General features: G+C 40.0%; 1 protein-coding gene across 4 annotated transcripts in view; it reads right to left on the bottom strand.

The window, feature by feature from the left end:
- IGSF11 (immunoglobulin superfamily member 11) overlaps positions 1-25489 on the bottom strand; it is a 160898-nt gene that overhangs the window by 66429 nt on the left and 68980 nt on the right. The window lies entirely within an intron of this gene.

Raw genomic sequence — 25489 nt, 5'->3', positions numbered from 1 at the left:
TACCCTTGCCTCCTTTAGATTAGTTGACCATAGGTGTGTGGCTTTATCGTTGGGCTTTCCATCCTGTTCCATTGATCTGTATTTCTGTTTTTGTGCCAATACCATATTGTCTTGATTACTGTAGTTTTGTAGTATAGTCAGAAGTCAGGGAGTCTGATTCCTCCAGCTCCGTTTTGTTCCCTCAAGACTGCTTTGTCTATTCAGGGTCTTTTATGTCCCCATACAACTTTTAAGATTTTTTGTTCAAGTTCTGTAAAAAATGCCCTTGGTAATCTGATAGGGATTGCATTGAATCTGTAGATTGCTTTGGGTAGTAGAGTCATTTTCACAATATTGATTCTTCCAATCCAAGAACATGGTATATATATCTCTCCATCTGTTGGTATCATCTTTAATTTCTTTCATCGGTGTTTTATAGTTTTCTGCATACAGGTCTTTTGTCTCCTTAGGTAGGTTTATTCCTAGGTATTTTATTCTTTTTGTTGCAATGCTAAATGGGAGTGTTTCCTTAATTTCTCTTTCAGATTTTTCATCATTAGTGTACAGGAATGCAAGAGATTTCTGTGCATTAATTTTGTATCCTGCTACTTTACCAAATTCATTAATAAGCTCTAGTAGTTTTCTGGTGGCATCTTTAGGATTCTCTATGTATAGTATCATATCTGCAAACAGTGACAGTTTTACTTCTTCTTTTCCAATTTGTATTCCTTTTCTTTCTTTTTCTTCTCTGATTGCCATGGCTAGGACTTCCAAAACTATGTTGAATAATAGTGGTGAGAGTGGACATCCTTGTCTTGTTCCCGATCTTAAAGGAAATGCTTTCAGTTATTCACTATTGAGAATGATGTTTGCTGGGGGTTTGTCGTATATGGCTTTTATTATGTTGAAGTAGGTTCCCTCTATGTCCACTTTCTGGAGAGTTTTTATCATAAATGGCTGTTGAATTTTGTCAAAAGCTTTTTCTGCATCTATTGAGATGATCATATGGTTTTTATTCTTCAATTTGTTATTATGGTGTATCACATTGATTGATTTGCATATATTGAAGAATCCTTGCATCCCTGGGATAAATCCCACTTGATCATGGTGTATGATCCTTTTAATGTGTTGTTGGATTCTGTTTGCTAGTATTTTGTTGAGGATTTTTGCATCTATATTCATCAGTGATATTGGTCTGTAATTTTCTTTTTTTGTAGTATCTTTGTCTAGTTTTGGTATCAGGGTGATGGTGGCCTCACAGCATGAGTTTGGGAGTTTTCCTTCCTCTACAAATTTTTGGAAGAGTTTGAGAAGGATGGGTGTTAGCTCTTCTCTAAATGTTTGATAGAATTCACCTCTGAAGCCATCTGGTCTTGGACTTTTGTTTGTTGGAAGATTTTTATTCACAGTTTCAATTTCATTACCTGTGATTGGTCTGTTCATATTTTCTATTTCTTCCTTGTTCAGTCTTGGAAGGTTATACCTTTCTAAGAATTTGTCCATTTCTTCCAGGTTGTCCATTTTATTGGCATAGAGTTGCTTATAGTAGTCTCTTAGGATGCTTTGTATTTCTGTGGTGTCTGTTGTAACTTCTCCTTTTTCATTTCTACTTTTATTGATTTGAGTCCTCTCCCTCTTTTTCTTGATGAGTCTGGCTAATGGTTTATCAATTTTATCTTCTCAAAGAACCACCTTTTAGTTTTATTGATCTTTGCTATTGTTTTCTTTGTTTCTATTTCATTTATTTCTGCTCTGATCTTTATGATTTCTTTCCTTCTGCTAACTTTTGGTTTTGTTTGTTCTTCTTTCTCTAGTTCCTTTAGGTGTAAGGTTAGATTGTTTATTTGAGATTTTTCTTGTTTCTTGAGGTAGGCTTGTATAGCTATAAACTTCCCTCTTAGAACTGCTTTTGCTGCATCCCATAGGTTTTGGATTGTCATGTTTTCATTGTCATTTGTCTCTAGGTATTTTTTGATTTCCTCTTTGATTTCTACAGTGATCTCTTGGTTATTTAGTAACGTATTGTTTAGCCTCCATGTGTTTGTGTTTTTTACGTTTTTTTCCATGTAACTGATTTCTAATCTCATAGCATTGTGGTCAGAGAAGATATATGATTTCAATTTTCTTCAATTTACTGAGGCTTGATTTGTGACCCAAGATGTGATCTATCCTGGAGAATGTTCCATGTGCACTTGAGAAGAAAGTGTAATCTGCTGTTTTGGATGGACTGTCCTATAAATATCAATTAAATCTATCTGGTCTATTGTGTCATTTAAAGCTTGTGTTTCCTTATTAATTTTCTGTTTGGATGATCTGTCCATTGTTGTGAGTGAGGTGTTAAAGTCCCTCACTATTACTGTGTTACTGTTGATTTCCTCTTTGAGAGCTGTCAGCAGTTGCCTTATGTATTGAGGTTCTCCTATGTTGGGTGCATATATATTTATAATTGTTATATCTTCTTCTTGGATGGATCCCTTGATCATTACGTAGTGTCCTTCCTTGTCTCTTGTAACATTCTTTATTTTAAAGTCAATTTTATCTCATATGAGTATTGCTACTCCAGCTTTCTTTTGATTTCCATTTGCATGGAATATCTTTTTCCATCCACTCACTTTCAGTCTGTATGTGTCCCTAGGTCTGAAGTGGGTCCCTCGTAGACAGCATATATATGGGTCTTGTTTTTGTATCCATTCAGCAAGCCTGTGTCTTTTGGTTGGAGCATTTAATCCATTCACGTTTAAGGTATTTATCGATATGTATGTTCCTATTACCATTTTTTAAATTGTTTTGGGTTTGTTTTTGTAGGTCCTTTTCTTGTGTTTCCCACTTAGAGAAGTTCCTTTAGCATTTGTTGTAGAGCTTGTTTGGTGGTGCTGAATTCTCTTAGCTTTTGCTTGTCTATAAAGCTTTTGATTTCTCTATCAAGTCTGAATGAGATCCTTGCTGGGTAGAGTAATCTTGGCTGTAGGTGTTTCCCTTTTATCACTTTAAGTATATCATGCCACTCCCTTCTGGTTTGTAGAGCTTCTGCTGAGAAATCAGCTGTTAACCTTATGGGAGTTCCCTTGTATGTTATTTGTTGTTTTTCCCTTGCTGCTTTCAATAATTTTTCTTTGTCTTTAATTTTTGCCAATTTGATTACTATGTGTCTCAGCATGTTTCTCCTTGGGTTTATCGTGTATGGGACTCTCTGCGCTTCCTGGACTTGGGTGGCTATTTCCTTTCCCATGTTAGGGAATTTTTTGACTATAATCTCTTCAATTATTTTCTCAGGTCCTTTCTCTCTCTCTTCTCCTTCTGCGACCCCTATAATGCGAATGTTGTTGCGTTTAATGTTGTCCCAGCGGTCTCTTAGGCTGTTTTCATTCTTTTTTCTTTATTCTGTTCCGCAGCAGTGAATTTCACCATTCTGTCTTCCAGGTCACTTCTCCATTCTTCTGCCTCAGTTATTCTGCTATTGATTCCTTCTAGTGTGTTTTTCATTTCAGTTACTGTATTGTTCATCTCTGTTTGTTTGTTTTTTAATTCTTCTAGATCTTTGTTAAACATTTCTTGCATCTTCTCGATCTCTGCCTCCATTCTTTTTCCAAGGTCCTGGATCATCTTCACTATCATTATTCTGAATTCTTTTTCTGGAAGATTGCCTATCTCCATTTCATTTAGTTGTTTTTCTGGGGTTTTATCTTGTTCCTTCATCTGGTACATAGCCCTCTGCCTTTTCATCTTGTCTATCTTTCTGTGAATGTGGTTTGTGTTCCACAGGCTGCAGGGCTGTAGTTCTTCTTCCTTCTGCTGTCTGCTACAGTGAGTTTTCTATTCCTAAAAGTATTAATTACCCAAGCTGTACTCAGAAATAAAGTCAGTGACCAGATGGCATTTGCCACTGTTGCTCTCCTGTTCTTCTTTCATTCGGAGTCTCTTTGAAAGTATTTATTTTGGATGGTTTTATGTGCCACCCTTAAGATTCCCTACAGAGCTCACAGATTCTTTCACTTTTCATGTAAAAATCAAGGTTTAGGGTAAATCCTAGACCTTAGGTGTCATTTTTTTATATATAAATTTATTTATTTCATTTATTTATTTTTGGCTGTGTTGGGTCTTCATTGCTGTGTGCGGGCTTTCGCCAGCTGTGGCAAGCGGGGGCTACTCTTTATTGCAGTGCATGGGCTTCTCATTGAGGTGGCTTCTGTTGCTTTGGAGCACCAGCTCTAGGCGTGTGGGCTTCAGTAGTTGCAGCACACCGGCTCAGTAGTTGTGGCTCATGGGCTTTAGAGCACAGGCTCAGTAGTTGCGAAGCACGGGCTTAGTTGCTCCATGGCATGTGGGATCTTCCCAGACCAGGGATCGAACCCATGTCTCCTGCATTGGCAGGAGGATTCTCAACCACTGCGCCACCAGGGAAGCCCCCCTTAGGTGTCATTTTAATGTTTGTTTGTTTGTTTTAATTAGAAGCTTTTCTGAATGTCAAAATGGTAGAAAGTGACCTTAAATATCATCTAATCCAATCCCTTTATTTCATAAATGAAAAACTTCCCCCATAACAGGGAAGTCACAGGTCTGAAATCACCGTTAGTTAGTGCTAATCCTCAATTCCCAGCTCAGTGTCTTTTCCACTGTATCAGATTTGTTGCATAAAAGACATAAACTCAAAAACTAAGGAATAAATCTCAAGTATTTCTGAATAAGAAGCCTGAAATTTATGTTCCTTTATCTTTTCCACTGTTATTCCATTACTCATTTCGCTGTTTACCAAATGATAGATGATAGAGAGAAAGGAAATAACTGTGAACTCAGTCCATTCTAATAATTTCTGGAAAACTTAAGTTATTTTAAAGTTTTTGGATGAAAACAGATTAAAACTATAGAGGAGGTCCTCGGGAAGATGGCGGAAGAGTAAGACGCGGAGATCACCTTCCTTCCCACAGATACAGTAGAAATACATCTACACGTGGAACTGCTCCTACAGAACACCCACTGAACGCTGGCAGAAAACGTCCGACCTCCAAAAAGGCAAGAAACTCCCCCCGTACTTGGGTAGGGCAAAAGAAAAAATAAATAACAGAGACAAAAGAATAGGGACGGCACCTGCTCCAGTGGGAGGGAGCCGTGAAGGAGGAAAGATTTCCACGCACTAGGAAGCCCCTTCGCGGGCAGAGACTGCGGGTGGCAGAGGGGGGAAGCTTCGGAGCCACGGAGGAGAGCGCAGCCACAGGGGTGCGGAGGGCAAAGCGGAGAGGTTCCCGCACGGAGGCTCGGCGCCGAGCAGCACTCTCCAGCCCGAGAGGCTTGTCTGCTCACCCGCCGGGGCGGGCGGGGCTGGGAGCTGAGGCTCGGGCTTCGGTCAGATCGCAGGGAGAGGACTGGGGTTGGCGGCGTGAACACAGCCTGAAGGCGTTAGTGCACCACAGCTAGCCAAGAGGGAGTCCGGGAAAAAGTCTGCAGCTGCCGAAGAGGCAAGAGACTTTTTCTTCCCTCTTTGTTTCCTGGTGCGCGAGGAGAGGGGATTCAGAGCGCTGCCTAAACGAACTTCAGAGACGGGCGCGAGCCGCAGCTACCAACGCGGATCCCACAGCAACAGGGGCGCAGGGGGAAAAACGGAGAGATTCCCGCACAGAGGCTCGGCGCCGAGCAGCACTCTCCAGCCCGAGAGGCTTGTCTGCTCACCCGCCGGGGCGGGCGGGGCTGGGAGCTGAGGCTCGGGTTTCGGTTTTGGTTGGATCGCAGGGAGAGGACTGGGGCTGGCGGCGTGAACACAGCCTGAAGGGATTAGCACACAACAGCGGGCTGGGAGGGAGACCGGGAAAAAGTCTGCAGCTGCCGAAGAGTCAAGGGACTTTTTCTTGCCTCTTTGTTTCGCGGCGCGCAAGGAGAGGGGATTCAGAGCGCCGCCTAAACGAACTCCAGAGAAGGGCGCGAGCCGCGGCGATCACCGCAGACCCCACAGCAACAGGGGCGCAGAGGAAAAAAACGGAGAGACTCCCGCACAGAGGCTTGGCGCGGAGCAGCACTCACCAGCCCGAGAGGCTTGTCTGCTCGGCGGGCGGGGCTGGGAGCTGAGGCTCGGGTTTCGGTTTCGGTTGGATCGCAGGGAGAGGACTGGGGCTGGCGGCGTGAACACAGCCTGAAGGGGTTAGCGCACCACAGCTGGCTGGTAGGGAGTCCGGGAAAAAGTCTGCAGCTGCCGAAGAGGCAAGAGACTTTTTCTTGCCTCTTTGTTTCGCGGCGCGCAAGGAGAGGGGATTCAGAGTGCCGCCTAAACGAACTCCAGAGAAAGGCGTGAGCCGCGGCGATCAGCACGGACCCCAGAGACGGGCGTGAGACGCTGGGGCTGCTGCTGCCGCCTCCAAAAAGCCTGTGTGTGAGCACAAGTCACTCTCCACATCGCCCCTCCCGGGAGCCTGTGCAGCCCGCCACTGCCAGGGTCCCGTGATCCGGGGACAAGTTCCCCGGGAGAACGCACTGCCCGCCTCAGGCTGGTGCAACGTCACGCCGGCCTCGGCCGCCGCAGGCTCACCCCGCCTCCTCTGTACACCTCCCTCCCCGCGGCCTGAGGGAGCCAGAGCCCCCGAAGCAGCTGCTCCTTTAACCCCGTCCTGTCTGTGCGGGGAATAGACGCCCTCAGGCGACCTACACGCAGAGGCGGGTCCAAATCCAAAGCTGAACCCCAGGAACTGTGCGAACAGGGAAGATAAGGGGAAATCTCTCCCAGCAACCTTAGAAGCAGCGGATTAAAACTCCACAAACAACTTGATGTGCCTGCATCTGGTGAATACCTGAATAGACAACGAATCATCCCAAATTCAGGAGGTGGACTTTGGGAGCAGGATATATTAATTTTTCCCCTTTTCCTTTATTTGTGAGTGTATATGTATATGCTTCTGGGTGCGATTTTGTCTGTATAGCTTTGCTTTACAATAGCTTTATTTTACTTCACTATATTATAGCCTCTTTCTTTCTTTCTTTCTTTCTATTTTTTCTCCCTTTTACTCTGAGCCGTGTGGACGAAAGGCTCTTGGTGCTCCAGCCAGGCATCAGGGCCGTGCCTCTGAGGTGGGAGAGCCAACTTCAGGACACTGGTCCACAAGAGACCTCCCAGCTTCACGTAATACCAAACGGCAAAAATCTCTCAGAGAGCTCCATCTCAACATCAAGACCCAGCTTCACTCAACGACCAGCAAGCTACAGTGCTGGACACCCTATGCCAAACAACTAGCAAGACAGGAACACAGCCCCATCCATTAGCAGAGAGGCTGCCTAAAATCATAATAAGGCCACAGACACCCCAAAATACACCACCAGACGTGGACGTGCCCACCAGAAAGACAAGAGCCAACCTCATCCACCAGAGCTCAGGCACTAGTTCCCTCCACCAGGAAGCCTACACAACCCACTGAACCAACCTTAGCCACTGGGGACAGATACCAAAAACAACAGGAACTACGAACCTGCAGCCTGTGAAAAGGAGACCCCAAACACAGTAAGATAAGCAAAATGAGACGACAGAAAAACACACAGCAGATGAAGGAGCAGGGTCAGAACATACCAGACTTAACAAATGAAGAGGAAATAGGTAGTCTACCTGAAAAAGAATTCAGAATAATGATAGTAAGGATGATCCAAAATCTTGGAAATAGAATAGACAAAATGCAAGAAACATTTAACAAGGACGTAGAAGAACTAAAGAGGAACCAAGCAATGATGAAAACCACAATAAATGAAATTAAAAATACTCTAGATGGGATCAATAGCAGAATAACTGAGGCAGAAGAAAGGATAAGTGACCTGGAAGATAAAATGGTGGAAATAACTACTGCAGAGCAGGATAAAGAAAAAAGAATGAAAAGAACTGAGGACAGTCTCAGAGACCTCTGGGACAACATTAAACGCGCCAACATTCGAATTATAGGGGTCCCAGAAGAAGAAGAGAAAAAGAAAGGGACTGAGAAGATATTTGAAGAGATTATAGTTGAAAACTTCCCTAATATGGGAAAGGAAATAGTTAATCAAGTCCTGGAAGCACAGAGAGTCCCATACAGGATAAACCCAAGGAGAAACACACCAAGACACATATTAATCAAACTGTCAAAAATTAAATATAAGGAAAACATATTAAAGGCAGCAAGGGAAAAAAAACAAATAACACACAAGGGAATCCCCATAAGGTTAACATCTGATCTTTCAGCAGAAACTCTGCAAGCCAGAAGGGAGTGGCAGGATATACTTAAAGTGATGAAGGAGAAAAACCTGCAACCAAGATTACACTACCCAGCAAGGATCTCATTCAGATTCGATGGAGAAATTAAAACCTTTACAGACAAGCAAAAGCTGAGAGAGTTCAGCACCACCAAACCAGCTTTACAACAAATGCTAAAGGAACTTCTCTAGGCAAGAAACACAAGAGAAGGAAAACACCTACAATAACAAACCCAAAACATTTAAGAAAATGGGAATAGGAACATACATATCGATAATTACCTTGAATGTAAATGGATTAAATGCTCCCACCAAAAGACACAGGCTGGCTGAATGGATACAAAAACAAGACCCATATATATGCTGTCTACAAGAGACCCACTTCAGACCTAGAGACACATATAGACTGAAAGTGAGGGGATGGAAAAAGATATTCCATGCAAATGGAAATCAAAAGAAAGCTGGAGTAGCAATTCTCATATCAGACAAAATAGACTTTAAAATAAAGACTATTACAAGAGACAAAGAAGGACACTATATAATGATCAAGGGATCGATACAAGAGGAAGGTATAACAATTGTAAATATTTATGCACCCAACATAGGAGCACCTCAATACATAAGGCAAATACTAACAGCCATAAAAGGGGAAATCGACAGCAACACAATCATAGTAGGGGACTTTAACACCCCACTCTCACCAATGGACAGATCATCCAAAATGAAAATAAATAAGGAAACACAAGCTTTAAATGATACATTAAACAAGATTGACTTAATTGATATTTATAGGACATTCCATCCAAAAACAACAGAATACACATTTTTCTCAAGTGCTCATGGAACATTCTCCAGGATAGATCATATCTTGGGTCACAAATCAAGCCTTGGTAAATTTAAGAAAATTGAAATCGTATCAAGTATCTTTTCTGACCACAACGCTATGAGACTAGATATCAATTACAGGAAAAGACCTGTAAAAAATACAAACACATGGAGGCTACACAATACATTACTTAATAACGAAGTGATCACTGAAGAAATCAAAGGGGAAATCAAAAAATACCTAGAAACAAATGACAATGGAGATACGACGACCCAAAACCTATGGGACGCAGCAAAAGCAGTGCTAAGAGGGAAGTTTATAGCAATACAAGCCTACCTCAAGAAACAGGAAACATCTCGAATAAACAACCTAACCTTGCACCTAAAGCAATTAGAGAAAGAAGAACAAAAAAACCCCAAAGCCAGCAGAAGGAAAGAAATTATAAAGATCAGGTCAGAAATAAATGAAAAAGAAATGAAGGAAACAATAGCAAAAATCAATGAAACTAAAAGCTGGTTCTTTGAGAAGATAAACAAAATTGATAAACCATTAGCCAGACTCATCAAGAGAAAAAGGGAGAAGACTCAGATCAATAGAATTAGAAATGAAAAAGGAGAAGTAACCACTGACACTGCAGAAATACAAAAGATCATTAGAGATTACTACAAGCAACTCTATGCCAATAAAATGGACAACCTGGAAGAAATGGACAGATTCTTAGAAAGGCACAAACTGCCGAGACTGAACCAGGAAGAAATAGAAAATATGAACAGACCAATCACAAGCACTGAAATTGAAACTGTGATTAAAAACCTTCCAACAAACAAAAGCCCAGGACCAGATGGCTTCACAGGTGAATTCTATCAAACATTTAGAGAAGAGCTAACACCTATCCTTCTCAAACTCTTCCAAAATATTGCAGAGGGAGGAACACTCCCAAACTCATTCTACGAGGCCACCATCACCCTGATACCAAAACCAGACAAAGATGTCACAAAGAAAGAAAACTACAGGCCAATATCACTGATGAACATAGATGCAAAAATCCTCAACAAAATACTAGCAAACAGAATCCAACAGCACATTAAAAGGATCATACACCATGATCAAGTGGGGTTTATCCCAGGAATGCAAGGATTCTTCAATATACGCAAATCAATCAATGTGATACATCATATTAACAAACTGAAGGAGAAAAACCATATGATCATCTCAATAGATGCAGAGAAAGCTTTCGACAAAATTCAACACCCATTTATGATAAAAGCCCTGCAGAAAGTAGGCATAGAGGGAACTTTCCTCAACATAATAAAGGCCATATATGACAAACCCACAGCCAACATTGTCCTCAATGGTGAAAAACTGAAACCATTTCCACTAAGATCAGGAACAAGACAAGGTTGCCCACTCTCACCACTATTATTCAACATAGTTTTGGAAGTGTTAGCCACAGCAATCAGAGAAGACAAAGAAATAAAAGGAATCCAAATCGGAAAAGAAGAAGTAAAGCTGTCACTATTTGCAGATGACATGATACTATACATAGAGAATCCTAAAGATGCTACCAGAAAACTCCTAGAGCTAATCAATGAATTTGGTAAAGTAGCAGGATACAAAATTAATGCACAGAAATCTCTTGCATTTCTATACACTAATGACGAAAAATCTGAAAGTGAAATTAAGAAAACACTCCCATTTACCATTGCAACAAAAAGAATAAAATATCTAGGAATAAACCTACCTAAGGAGACAAAAGACCTGTATGCAGAAAATTATAAGACACTGATGAAAGAAATTAAAGATGATACAAATAGATGGAGAGATATACCATGTTCCTGGATTGGAAGAATCAACATTGTGAAAATGACTCTACTACCCAAAGCAATCTACAGATTCAATGCAATCCCTATCAAACTACCACTGGCATTTTTCACAGAACTAGAACAAAAAATTTCACAATTTGTATGGAAACACAAAAGACCCCGAATAGCCAAAGCAATCTTGAGAACGAAAAATGGAGCTGGGGGAATCAGGCTCCCTGACTTCAGACTATATTACAAAGCTTCAGTAATCAAGACAGTTTGGTACTGGCACAAAAACAGAAATATAGATCAATGGAACAGGATAGAAAGCCCAGAGATAAACCCACACACATATGGACACCTTATTTTTGATAAAGGAGGCAAGCATATACAGTGGAGAAAAGACAGCCTCTTCAATAAGTGGTGCTGGGAAAATTGGACAGGTACATGTAAAAGTATGAAAATAGAACACTCCCTGACACCATGCACAAAAATAAACTCAAAATGGATTAAAGACCTAAGTGTAAGGGCAGACACTATCAAACTCTTAGAGGAAAACATAGGCAGAACACTCTATGACATACATCACAGCAAGATTCTTTTTGACCCAGCTCCCAGAGAAATGGAAATAAGAACACAAATAAACAAATGGGACCTAATGAAACTTAAAAGCTTTTGCACAGCAAAGGAAACCATAAACAAGACCAAAAGACAACCATCAGAATGGGAGAAAATATTTGCAAATGAAGCAACTGACAAAGGATTAATCTCCAAGATTTACAAGCAGCTCATGCAGCTCAATAACAAAAAAACGAACAACCCAATCCAAAAATGGGCCGAAGACCTAAATAGACATTTCTCCAAAGAAGATATACAGATGGCCTACAGACACATGAAAGAATGCTCAACATCATTAATCATTAGAGAAATGCAAATCAAAACTACAATGAGATATCATCTCACACCGGTCAGAATGGCCATCATCAAAAAATCTAGAAACAATAAATGCTGGAGAGGGTGTGGAGGAAAGGGAACACTCTTGCACTGTTGGTGGGAATGTAAATTGATACAGCCACTATGGAGAACAGTATGGAGGTTCCTTAAAAAACTACAAATAGAACTACCATACGACCCAGCAATCCCACTACTGGGCATATACCCTGAGAAAACCATAGGTCAAAAAGAGTCATGTACCAAAATGTTCATTGCAGCTCTATTTACAATAGCCAGGACATGGAAGCAATCTAAATGTCCATCGACAGATGAATGGATAAAGAAGATGTGGCACATATATACAATGGAATATTACTCAGCCATAAAAAGAAATGAAATGGAGGTATTTGTAATGAGGTGGATGGAGTTAGAGTCTGTCATACAGAGTGAAGTAAGTCAGAAAGAGAAAAACAAATACAGTATGCTAACACATATATACGGAATCTAAGGGGAAAAAAAAAAAAAAAAAAAAAAAAGGCCATGAAGAACCTAGTGGCAAGACGGGAATAAAGACACAGACCTACTAGAGAATGGACTTGAGGATATGGGGAGGGGGTGGGGTGAGATGTGACAGGGTAAGAGAGTGTCATGGACATATATACACTACCAAATGTAAAATAGATAACTAGTGGGAAGCAGCCGCATAGCACAGGGAGATCAGCTCGGTGCTTTGTGACCATCTAGAGGGATGGGATGGGGAGGGTGGGAGGGAGGGAGATGCAAGAGGGAAGAGAAATGGGAACATATTGTATATGTATAACTGATTCACTTTGTTATAAAGCAGAAGCTAACACACCATTGTAAGGCAATTATACTTCAATAAAGATGTTAAAAAAAAAAAAAAAAAAAAAAAAAAACTATAGAGGAGAAATTGTAATTGGTGATTTCAATCATTTTAATTATCTATGTTTCATGTCTCCCCACCTTCTAATATATTAGGTCACAACCCCCATGAAAACATCAATAAATATTCTCTAAATTAGAAAATCAAACATTGGTATTAATGTTTCTGCATGAACTCAAACTAAATACAAGATGTTTTAAAACTTACTCTGTCATAGGGAAAATACAAAAGCTATTTGGCTACAATTAATGCCAGAATATCCTATTTATGATAATCTAATTACATTGTATAAAAAATTCAAATGTATTTTTAAAAGTTACTGAAATATTTTGAGAGTTGAATTCGATAAAAAGTGTAAAGCATAAAATATACATATCATGTACCATAGTTATATACAACTGAATCTGGTAATATTAAAGACAAGTTCTGCAGAAAACCTACAAGTAACTCAACAGCTATGTAAGAAGTAAGAGTGTGATCGAAGTAAAAACATCTTGTCTAGATTATGTAAACGAAGTTAAGTATAATGTACAATTAAAACATAGCATACCATTGGATAAAGCTGATGATATTACTTGAAATGGTTAGGATAAAGTTCCTATCAAGTATTAGTAAAAAATATATTATAACTTCTACTACCAGCCATAAAAGACTAAAGAGCATCATACTCTCCCTCTTCATTGCATACAAAGAGCTATAAAATTGAGCAGAACACATGAAGCAATTGCTTTCAGAACTTGGAAAAGAGGCATACAGGACTGTAACGAGGTGAGTCCCATGATGGTCCCAGCCTTCTGCCTTGAGGTACATTCTAGACTTAGTGAAGACAAGTGGAGTCAAAGCAGAGCACAGCATACTCATCAAGCTGAAAAGGCAGACACTCAAGTTTGGGGTTACCGAGGTGGGTGGAATTTGTGAAGTAGGTCACGAGAGAGTAGGAGCTGTAAAAAGAACAAGCTCCAGATGTCCACACAGAGTTCCCCTAAGTCTTTGGCTGAAGATGAAGCTGTGCATGCAAAGGGCATGATTCGATGAAGCTCAATAGAGAAGAGCTACTGCGGAGCTGAACACAGATGCTGTAGGTTGAGACAGTCTAAAAGGTTATGGCTCAGGCCTATGAGAGCCTCTGTTTCCAGATCTCAGTATCTAATGGCAAAGAGCGTGGGACCAGGAGGCCAGTTGATCGCATCAAAAGTCAATGCTGTGTGGCCATTAAGGGTGGTCCAGAGATTCTAGGAGGTATGAGAAGAGGTTGTTAAAGCCTCTGTAGTAAAAGAGTCTTGGGGTTGGAGGAGGGGCACCAACGGGAGTGCCACTGTATTGCAATATGGACAGATTCTATAGCCCTTTGTTGTAGGGAGTCCCATTTAAGATGGGCTGGTTTCGAAGTAACAGCACAAATTCACTTAAGTAAAATTCTTTAATGAAAAATATGTTGTCTTCAAAACCCAGAAAGACGTTGAGCCTATTTTAACATTTGTGGGTGCTGAAAGGGCCATGAGCTGTTTCTTGACAATGTCAGAGATGGAGTGGCTCTTGGCTTATCAAATAATTTTCATGAATTTAACAAAGGTAGCAGGGCCCTGTACTATGTGTGGGGCAATCAATGGCTCATGTCCTTTGTGAGTATTAGAATGTCCTGAATGAGTATGTCAAGTGGATCTCCTTGGAGGAGAATATCACCAGGGTGATGTCATACTTGTGCTTCTGGAGAAAGCTGGATGTGGTGAAGATCTTGCCTGCAAAGACTGTACACAATAATAGGACTATTGATGGACCCCATGGACAGCTGGGCAGAGGTGTACTCTTCAAAGATGAAGGCAGACTGCAGTTGAGAGGTTGCTGAAATAGGCTTTGAACAGAACGTATTAGCCAAATCTATGACTGCAAAGTACTACAAGCTGTTGATTAGATGGAGTCAGTAATTTCCATAATATTAGGAATGGAGGCCTTAATGGGTAGGATCATGGCTTGAAAGTTATGGTAATCCACTGTGAGGTACCATTTGTTCTTTCTGAGTTTAAAAACAGGTCAGATTGTGCTGTTAAACTGAGAAAGAGCAGGAGTCATCACCCATTCTGTTAAAAGGTCTTATATATGGGTTTTAATTCTTGAAGTCTCTTTATTTTCATTTACATTGGGCAATATTAGCTATTTTAATCATGGAGTGGGGAGGAATTCAAACAAGTCCCATATTTCCAAGCCAACTGTAAGTGTCAAAGATGTAATTTAATTTAACGTATTATTCATTGGGTCAGTGCATCCATGCTCACCTTGGATATTTTAGGGCAATAAATACTATGACCATGGGGAATTTAGGCAAGGCATTAATTCCAATGGGTAAGGTGAGACAGGCCTATTTGTTCTCTATTACATATTTGGTAACTTCTCTAGGAGTATTAGGGGTACCTTATTAAAATTTGGTAGGATCCCCATGTACAGGATTACCTTGTTTAAATTTATGAAGATCCTCAGGTATAACTATAATTTGAGTCCCAGCATCAATTAAGACATGAAATGAAAATGCATTTCAACAGATGTTAAAATTAATTCAGAACCTATGTCGTAGAGGTGCAAAAGTCAATCGGTGCCTTATCTTTTTGTTACATTCTTTTAGTAAATTCTGGACTTCCAATTGGGTCAAATTTAGGATCTCTGATTCAGTTTTTTGTTTCTTTCCCATGTATCCAGGTATCCGCTTGTTGGGTTTTTTTCAGTGATTACTCACATACTTCAGGGAGATCCTCTCTACCCTGATCATAGTTTAGTTAAGTTTCTTCCTCCAGAGGGCCTTAAATAAGTATAATCAAGGTTAGGGGGCTTCCCTATGGTAATGATGAGTCAGGTTTGAATTAACCCCTTGGCTTTGCCATGGAGTGCCATGGGCATTTTTCTCTATAATCTTGAAATATTTGGGATGCAGCTAAACTAGTGCTTAAAGGGAACTTTATAGCTCTAAATGCTTGTATTAGAAAATAACAAAATAAAGCAAATAAAATTTATAATAGTTATTTTTATAATCAGGAACAAAACTAAAGAAGAATAAATGTTCTTTAAATTGATGGATTAGCAAGAAAAAGTATTTAGTTACCAAAAGTAAATAAATCCAACATTTACAAATAAGATAAAATTAGCTGTAACTTCATATTTTAATGTGAAATTTTTGAAACATAACAAACATAAAGAAAAACGCACACATCTCAAATATATGCCCCTGCATACTTCACCTCTTAGAGAAGGGATACATTCACTTTAATGTGAGTGTAATATCTGAAATTCATTCACCAATAAAAATTGGTATATGTGTTATAATCCTCAAGCCCAAGGCTTGGAATAAATTAGATTAGATTGGGAGGTGAGGGGACAGTTACCAATGCAAAAGCTTAATAAAGAGAGAAAATACAAAGAATTGCCCTATATTTATTGAGTCAGGAATGGAAGTACAGATTTGTTCAGGAAAAACTGGTAATTCCCCCTGACACACACATTTGATGCTACCAGCTCTTCCTAAAGAAACCATAGCCATACACACACTCCCTCTATATGCTTTCTTTGTTCAAGGAGTAACACATGGGCTCTATCATGAATGGCAATAGAGATACAATTCTATCCACTAACCTGAACAGCCCTAAGGAATTTTATCTGCTACATCACACCACCACCAGTTTAAGCCTCCTCCAGTAGTTCTAATAGCGAAAATTCTTCAAATCACCATTAAATGATTAAAAGTGTGCTATTTCCCACTATACATGATAAAGCATTATTCTGGCAATAGTAGATATTGATGGCCAACTTGAGATACAAGATTATTATGATGGTAAAAAATTTCGAAGGCAATATGCATTTTATATATTCTATAAAGAATATTTAAGTTTCTCACTGATGTATTTTTCTGAGTGGGAGGAAATACACACAAATGCAAACACATATATACCTCAGTTCAATTTTCCCATTCATCCCTGGAAAAGCACTAATAATGTATCTTTTGAAGTTCTGTGGGGAAAACCACCCTTTCTATTCCCCTACCCTATAGAATTTTCTCCTCAAATGAGATCCACCTAGTGCCAGAAGCCTACAGTCACCAAAGAGCTTTCTTAAAAATACTTCAAAAACAAACTTATAAACTGCTGCTAGGGAGTGGATTAACAGCTATAATGTAAAACCAAGCAGAAAACAATTCCTCCCAATCCCATACTACTGTAAACTACTGGTCTACTGCCTTTGGCCTGGCCATTTCTCATGGAGGTACATGTAAGTGGGTAGACAGTAATGTGTGAATATTTTTATAAACCATTAGGTCAGCTCTATCCAATAGAACTTTCTGTAATGATGAAAATGTTCTATATATACATTCTCCAATATATTACTAGCCACACATGACTATTGCACACTTGAATTGTACCTAGTGTGACTGAGGAACCAAACTTTTATTTTAATTAATTTAAATTTAAATATCCATGTGTGGCTAATGGGTAGCACAGTTTTAGATTCTTAGTTTTTTTATAGAGCTAAACTGTTCATCATGCATGTTTCCTCCACACCAGGGATTGCAAACAGGTGATCCATGGACCTAACTTGGCTGACAGATGGGTCTGGTTTGGTGATCACAGCATTTTTTGCTCTTAATCTAAATTAAATACTTTTAGACATGGTAATCCTCAGTTGGCCAATATATCTAACATTTCTTGATTCCCCTAAACACACAAAAACACACGTGCGCACACACACACACACACAAGCATTTGACTTTGGTACTCCTATAAAATGGGGTGGTATTATTTTTCAGATTCCTTTTCATAAAACATCACACATTTACATATTAGTAAGCTTCAGGTGATGTTTCTTTTTAAAATAATAATAGTTCTAATAGTATCTAGCCCTTTAATGAGCACTTACTATGTGTTAAGAACCATCCTGAGTTCTTCACATGTATTAGCTCAAGCTTTACAACCTTTATATAAGTACTATTACTATACAGATAAGAAAAGTGAGACAGAGAGGGATTAAGTAATTTGCCAACTTACTGCAAATAAATGACAGAGCCCAGTCCCAAATACAGGAAGCCTGTCTCCAGAGGGCATGCATGCTCTTAACCTCTATGCTCTCCATGCCTCACAGGCGAGCTTACTTCCTCCAATCATCACTTATTTTACAAGCAACTTATTTCAAACATAATTTTTCAATGCAATTACTATCACCCCTGTTTTATAGAGTAAAAGTAATTTCTACTTTGAAACAGCAGCCAACTGCTAGGAGAGGCTTCAGAGGAAAGTGCCTTCTCTATAGGCCAGAGTAAAGGAACAGCTGGTTTTGTTGCAAACTTTATCAGGGCTCATGAAACCAACATTCCTTTCTTTACCTCCAAGAAAGGACATCACCCTCCAAATTTCCTTACCTTTCCTGCTTTCCCTGGGCTACTGAGCGTGTTACAAAGTTCTGACTTGATTAGGAGACATTAACATTAACGTCATTAATGAGTGAGGTTTACAGCAGCTGCACAGCTCTTTTCCTAAAATCAAAGGTACTACAATCCAAAACTGGACATTCAAAAGAAAAAGGAAATCATAAACTTAACCCTGCTTATTCCACAATCACTTGCAAACCACCTCTTTTCTTGTATTTCTCCGAATCAAATATTTCTGCAAAGTTCTCTGTAATATTTCATAGAATATGGTACTTTTAAAAAATTCAAAGTTGCAAAAAGGAAGGGTTAAAGTTCACAACTAACCTTGTCAATGATGAAGACTATTGTTGTTCTTTCATAAAAGAAGAAGAGAAATAAATAAAGTTGACAAATGTGGCAGTGAACCAAAATCCAGAAGCCATCATAATTACCATCACTGTGACCACCACTCATGCTTTAGAGGGAAAAGCAAGGAGGAAAGTAGGCATATTTTGTGACTAAACTTGGTAATTTAATTTTTCCCTTCCCTTACTTTATCACAATGTACCCAGAGATGACTTATATGAGTGTCTAGGGATCTTGTAGGAAGCACTGCATTAGTCTCCAACTAATGAAAACAGTGAAAACAATAAAAATGGTGTCATAAGCAGCAATATAAAGTACACTATTACAAAGGGATGCATGAATATTCACTACAGTAACCTCAAGAAATGTAAACATTTGATAGCCATGATTGCTTCTGCCACTGAAATGATTCAAAAATGAAGAACACTAGATGTAAGTGCAGTGCGTAAAAAGCTGAGTTAATGACAAGTATATTAATAAATATACTTTAAAACAGATGTTCATCAACACTTAACTATCACAAAAGGCATTATTATAACAATAAAATGAAACAGAAGTGTAGATGAACAGAGAACAGATATTTATTAAGGGCAAGTTTTGTCCTTAGCACTGAGTTAAGCATTGTGAGGAACACAAAAGCAGCAAATGAGATTCTCTACATTAACAGAAGTCATCATCCCATTTCATGTATTCCAAGTGCTAACTCCCCTCTTTCCTCCCAGCAGTAACTTACTTCTGCTGAATGTTATGGACTACAGAGGCACATGCAAAATGTGTGTGTGTGTGTGAGAGAAGACCACTTTACTAATAAATAAAGTTGGATACACCGGATTTCACTGGACGTTAAAGACTGCATTTTGGAGGTGATGTCTGGATTAGGCAAGAAGTGCAGATAGGCTACCTGCCCTCCAATATGTATGGAAGATTTTTCTTTAAACTGGGAGTCAATTTCAATGTTTCCTATCATGAACTGTAAGCCACAGGGCTCTGCTTAGAGAAGATCCAAGCCACTAGGTAAGATGTCTGGCTCAGATTACATATGCTACTGGATGTCAGAAAAGGAAAAGACTGATGGGATTAACTCAAAAAGGAAAGACTGTGGATGGTCTGAGTTTTGTGTGAGATCTGTAAATACAGGGAGAAGAATAATTAAACATCAAGGAGACAGGACCATACTCCAGACAAAGGAAACAGCAATGAACTCCTCAGAGAAACATGTCGTGCATAACTGTTGATGGAATGATAGGTAAGGAATAATATTCCAAGAAAATGTGACTGCACCAAGGAACTGACTACCGAAGCCATTCTTAGCTGGCTGTCCTTGAATTCACAGAAGGAGAGCAATCAGTATCAGGAGTCAGAGGTCCGAACACTACAACGAGGGAGGAGCTTCAAGACGGCAGAAGAGTAAGACATGGCAATCACCTTCCTCACCACAAATACATCAGAAATACATCTACATGTGGAACAACTCCTACAGAACACCTACTGAACACTGGCAGAAGACCTCAGACCTCCCAAAAGGCAAGAAACTCCCCATGTACCTGGGTAGGGCAAAAGAAAAAAGAAAAAACAGAGACAAAAGAATAGGGACGGGACCTGCACCACTGGGAGGGAGCCGTGAAGTAGGAAAGGTTTCCAAACACTAGGAAGCCCCTTCGCGGGTGGAGACTGCAGGTGGCGGAGGGGGGTAGCTTCGGGGCCACGGAGGAGAGCACAGCAACAGGGGTGCGGAGGGCAAAGCAGAAAGATTCCCGCACAGAGGATCGGTGCCGACCAGCACTCACCAGCCCGAGAGGCTTGTCTGCTCACCCGCTGGGGCAGGCGGAGGCTGGGAGCTGAGGCTCGGGCTTCGGTTGGATCCCAGGGAGAGGACTGGGGTTGGCAGCGTGAACACAGCCCGAAGGGGGGCTAGTGCGCCACGGCTAGACGAGAGGGAATCTGGGAAAAAGTCTGGAGCTGCCGAAGAGACAAGAGACTTTTTCTTGCCTCTTAGTTTCCTGGTGCGCAAGGAGAGCGGATTAAGAGCGCCACTTAAAGGAGCTCCAGAGACGGGCGCAAGCCACGGCTATCAGCACGGACCCCAGAGACGGGCATGGGACGCTAAGGCTGCTGCTGCCGCCACCAAGAAGCCTGTGGGCAAGCACAGGTCACTATCCAAACCTCCCCTCCCGGGAGCCTGTGCAGCCCACCACTGCCAGGGTCCCGTGATCCAGGGACAAATTCCCCGGGAAAACGCACTGCACGCCTCAGGCTGGTGCAACGTCACGCCAGCCTCTGCCACCGCAGGCTCGCCCCGCATCCGTATCCTGCCCTCCCCACGGCCTGAGTGAGCCAGAGCCCCCGAATCAGCTGCTACTTTAACCCCGTCCTGTCTGAGCGAAGAACAGAAGCCCTCAGGCAACCTACATGCAAAGGCGGGGCCAAATCCAAACCTGAACCCCACGAGCTGTGCGAACAAAGAAGAGAAAGGGAAATTTCTCCCAGCAGGCTCAGGAACAGTGGATTAAATCGACACAATCAACTGCATCTGTGGAATACCTGAATAGCCAAGGAATCATCCCAAACTGAGGAGGTGGACTTTGGGAGCAACAATATTTATACATTTTTTTCCTTTTTCTCTTTTTGTGAGTGTGTATGCGTATGCTTCTGTGTGTGATTTTGTCTGTATAGCTTTGCTTTTACCATTTGTCCTAGGGTTCTGTCTTTCTGTGGGTTTTTTTTGTTGTTGTTGTTTTTTAGTATAGTTTTCAGCGCTTGTTATCACTGGTGGATTTGTTTTTTGGTTTGGTTGTTCTCTTCTTTCTTTTTTTAAAATTACTTTAAAAAGTTTTTTTTAATAATTATTTTTTGTTTTTTATTTTAATAACATTTTAAAATTTTATTTTACCTTTTTCTTTCTTTCTTTTTTTCTCCCTTTTATTCTGAGCTGTGTGGATGACAGGCTCTTGGTGTTCCAGCCATGCATCAGGGCTGTGCCTCTGAGGTGGGAGAGCCGAGTTCAGGACATTGGTCCACGAGAGACCTCCCAGCTCCACATACTATCAAATGGCAAAAATCTCCCAGAGGTCTCCATCTCAACGCCAAGACCCAGCTCCACTCAACAACCAGCAAGCTACAGTGCTGGACACCCTATGCCAAACAACTAGCAAGACAGGAACACAGCCCCCAGCCGTTAGCAGAGAGGCTTCCTAAAATCATAATAAGGTCACAGACACCCCAAAACACACCACGAGACGTGGACGTGCCCACCAGAAAGACAAGATCCAGCCTCATCCACCAGAACACAGGCACTAGTCCCCTCAACCAGGAAGCCTACACAACCCCCTGAACCAACCTTACCCACGGGGGGCAGACACCAAAAACAATGGGAACTACGAACCTGCAGCCTGCGAAAAGGAGACCCCAAACACAGCAAGTTAAGGAAAATGAGAAGACAAAGAAACACACAGCAGATGAAGGAGCAAGGTAAAAACCCACCAGACCTAACAAATGAAGAGGAAATAGGCAGCCACATGAAAAAGAATTCAGAATAATGATAGTAAAGATGATCCAAAATCTTGGAAATAGAATGCAGAAAATACAAGAAACGTTTAACAAGGACCTAGAAGAACTAAAGAGCAAACAAACAATCATGAACAACACAATAAATGAAATTAAAAATTCTCTAGAAGGGATCAAGAGCAGAATATCTGAGGCAGAAGAAAGGATAAGTGACCTGGAAGATAAAATAGTGGAAATAACTACTGCAGAGCAGAATAAAGAAAAAAGAATGAAAAGAATTGAGGACAGTCTCAGAGACCTCTGGGACAATATTAAACGCACCAACATTCGAATTATAGGGGTCCCAGAAGAAGAAGAGAAAAAGAAAGGGACTGAGAAAATATTTGAAGAGATTATAGTTGAAAACTTCCCTAATATGGGAAAGGAAGTAGTTAATCAAGTCCAGGAAGCACAGAGTCCCATATAGGATAAATCCACGGAGAAACACGCCAAGACACATATTAATCAAACTATCAAAAATTAAATACAAAGAAAAAATATTAAAAGCAGCAAGGGAAAAACAACAAATAACATACAAGGGAATCCCCATAAGGTTAACAGCTGATCTTTCAGCAGAAACTCTCCAAGCCACAACGGCGTGGCAGGACATATTTAAAGTGATGAAAGGGAAAAACCTACAACCAACATTACTCTATCCAGCAAGGATCTCATTCAGATTTGACGGAGAAATTAAAACCTTTACAGATAAGCAAAAGCTAAGAGAATTCAGCACAACCAAACCAGCTTTACACAAAGGCTAAAGGAACTTCTCTAGGCAGGAAACACAAGAGAAGGACAAGACCTACAATAACAAACCCAAAACAATTAAGAAAATGGTAATAGGAACATACATATCTATAATTACCTTAAATGTAAATGGATTAAATGCTCGAACCAAAAGAAACAGACGGGCTGAATGGATACAAAAACAAGACCCGTATATATGCTATCTGCAAGAGACCCACATCAGACCTAAAGACACATGCAGACTGAAAGTGAGGGGATGGAGAAAGATATTCCATGTAAATGGAAATCAAAAGAAAGCTGGAGTAGCAATTCTCCTATCAGACAAAATAGACTTTAAAACAAAGACTATTACAAGAGACAAAGAAGGACACTACATAATGATCAAGGGATCAATCCAAGAAGAAGATATAACAATTGTAAATATTTATGCACCCAACATAGGAGCACCTGAATACATAAGGCAAATGCTAACAGCCATAAAAGGGGAAATTGACAGTAACACAATCATAGTAGGGGACTTTAACACCCCACTTTCACCCATGGATAGATCATCCAAAATGAAAATAAGTAAGGAAACACAAGCTTTAAATGACACATTAAACAAGATGGACTTAATTGATATTTATAGGACATTCCGTCCAAAAACAACAGAATACACTTTCTTCTCAAGTGCTCATGGAACATTCTCCAGGATAGATCATATCTTGGGTCACAAATCAAGCCTTGGTAAATTTAAGAAAATTGAAATCATATCAAGTATCTTTTCTGACCACAACACTATGAGACTAGATGTCAATTACAGGAAAAAATCTGTAAAAAATACAAACACATGGAGGTTAAACAATACACTACTTAATAACCAAGAGATCACTGAAGAACTCAAAGAGGAAATCAAAAAATACCTAAAAACAAATGACAATGAAAACACGATGACCCAAAACCTACGGGATGCAGCAAAAGCAGTTCTAAGAGGGAAATTTATAGCAATACAATCCTACCTTAAGAAACAGGAAACATCTCAAATAAACCTAACCTGACACCTAAAGCAATGAGAGAAAGAAGAACAAAAAAACCCCCAAAGTTAGCAGAAGGAAAGAAATCATAAACATCAGATCAGAATTAAATGAAAAAGAAATGAAGGAAATGATAGCAACGATCAATAAAATTAAAAGCTGGTTCTTTGAGAAGATAAACAAAACTGATGAACCATTAGCCAGACTCATCAAGAAAAAAAGGGAGAAGACTCTAATCAATAGAATAGAAATGAAAAAGGGGAAGTAACAACTGACACTGCAGAAATACAAAGGATCATGAGAGATTACTAAAAGCAACTATATGCCAATAAAATGGACAACCTGGAGGAAATGGACAAATTCTAAGAAATGCACAACTTCTGAGACTGAACCTGGAAGAAATAGAAAATATGAACAGACCAATCATAAGCACTGAAATTGAGACTGTGGTTAAAAATCTTCCAACAAACAAAAATCCAGGACCAGATGGCTTCACAGGCGAATTCTATCAAACATTTAGAGAAGAGCTAACACCTATCCTTCTCAAACTCTTCCAAAATATAGCAGAGGGAGGAACACTCCCAAACTCATTCTACGAGGCCACCATCACCCTCATACCAAAACGAGACAAAGATGTCACAAAGGAAGAAAACCACAGGCCAGTATCACTGATGAACAGAGATGCAAAAATCTTCAACAAAATACTAGCAAACAAAATCCAACAGCACATTAAAAGGATCATAGACCATGATCAAGTGGAGTTTATCCCAGGAATGCAAGGATTCTTCAATATATGTAGATCAATCAATGTGATACACCATATTCACAAATTGAAGGAGAAAACCATATGATCAACTCAGTAGATGCAGAGAAAGCTTTCGACAAAATTCAGCACCCATTTATGATAAAAACCCTCCAGAAAGTAGGCATAGAGGGAACTTACCTCAACATAATAAAGGCCACATATGACAAACCCACAGCCAACATCGTCCTCAATGGTGAAAAACTGAAACCATTTCCTCTAAGATCAGGAACAAGACAAGGTTACCCACTCTCACCACTATTATTCAACAAAGTTTTGGAAGTTTTAGCCACAGCAATCAGAGAAGAAAAAGAAATAAAAGGAATCCAAATTGGAAAAGAAGAAGTAAAAGTGTCACTGTTTGCAGCTGACATGATACTATACATAGAGAATCCTAAAGATGCTACCAGAAAACTACTAGAGCTAATCAATGAATTTGGTAAAGTAGTAGGATACAAAATTAATGCACAGAAATCTCTTGCATTCCTATACACTAATGATGAAAAATCTGAAAGTGAAATTAAGAAAACACTCTCATTTACGACTGCAACAAAAAGAATAAAATACCTAGGAATGAACCTACCTAAGGAGACAAAAGACCTGTATGCAGAAAACTATAGGACATTGATGAAAGAAATTAAAGATGATACAAACAGATGGAGAGATGTACCATGTTCTTAGAATGGAAGAATCAATATTGTGAAAATGACTATACTACCCAAAGCAATCTACATATTCAATGCAATCCCTATCAAACTACCAATGGCATTTTTCACAGAACTAGAACAAAAAATTTCACAATTTGTATGGAAACACAAAAGACCCCGAATAGCCAAAGCAATCTTGAGAAAGAAAAACGGGTCTGGAGGAATCAGGCTCCCGGACTTGACTTCAGACTATACTACAAAGCTACAGTAATCAAGACAGTATGGTACTGGCCCAAAAACAGAAATATAGATCAGTGGAACAGGATAGAAAGCCCAGAGATAAAGCCACGC

Source organism: Balaenoptera physalus, assembly GCF_965194825.1.
Source record: "Balaenoptera physalus genome assembly, chromosome: 4".
NCBI lineage: Eukaryota > Metazoa > Chordata > Mammalia > Artiodactyla > Balaenopteridae > Balaenoptera > Balaenoptera physalus.
This window is presented reverse-complemented; position numbering and strand designations above follow the sequence as displayed.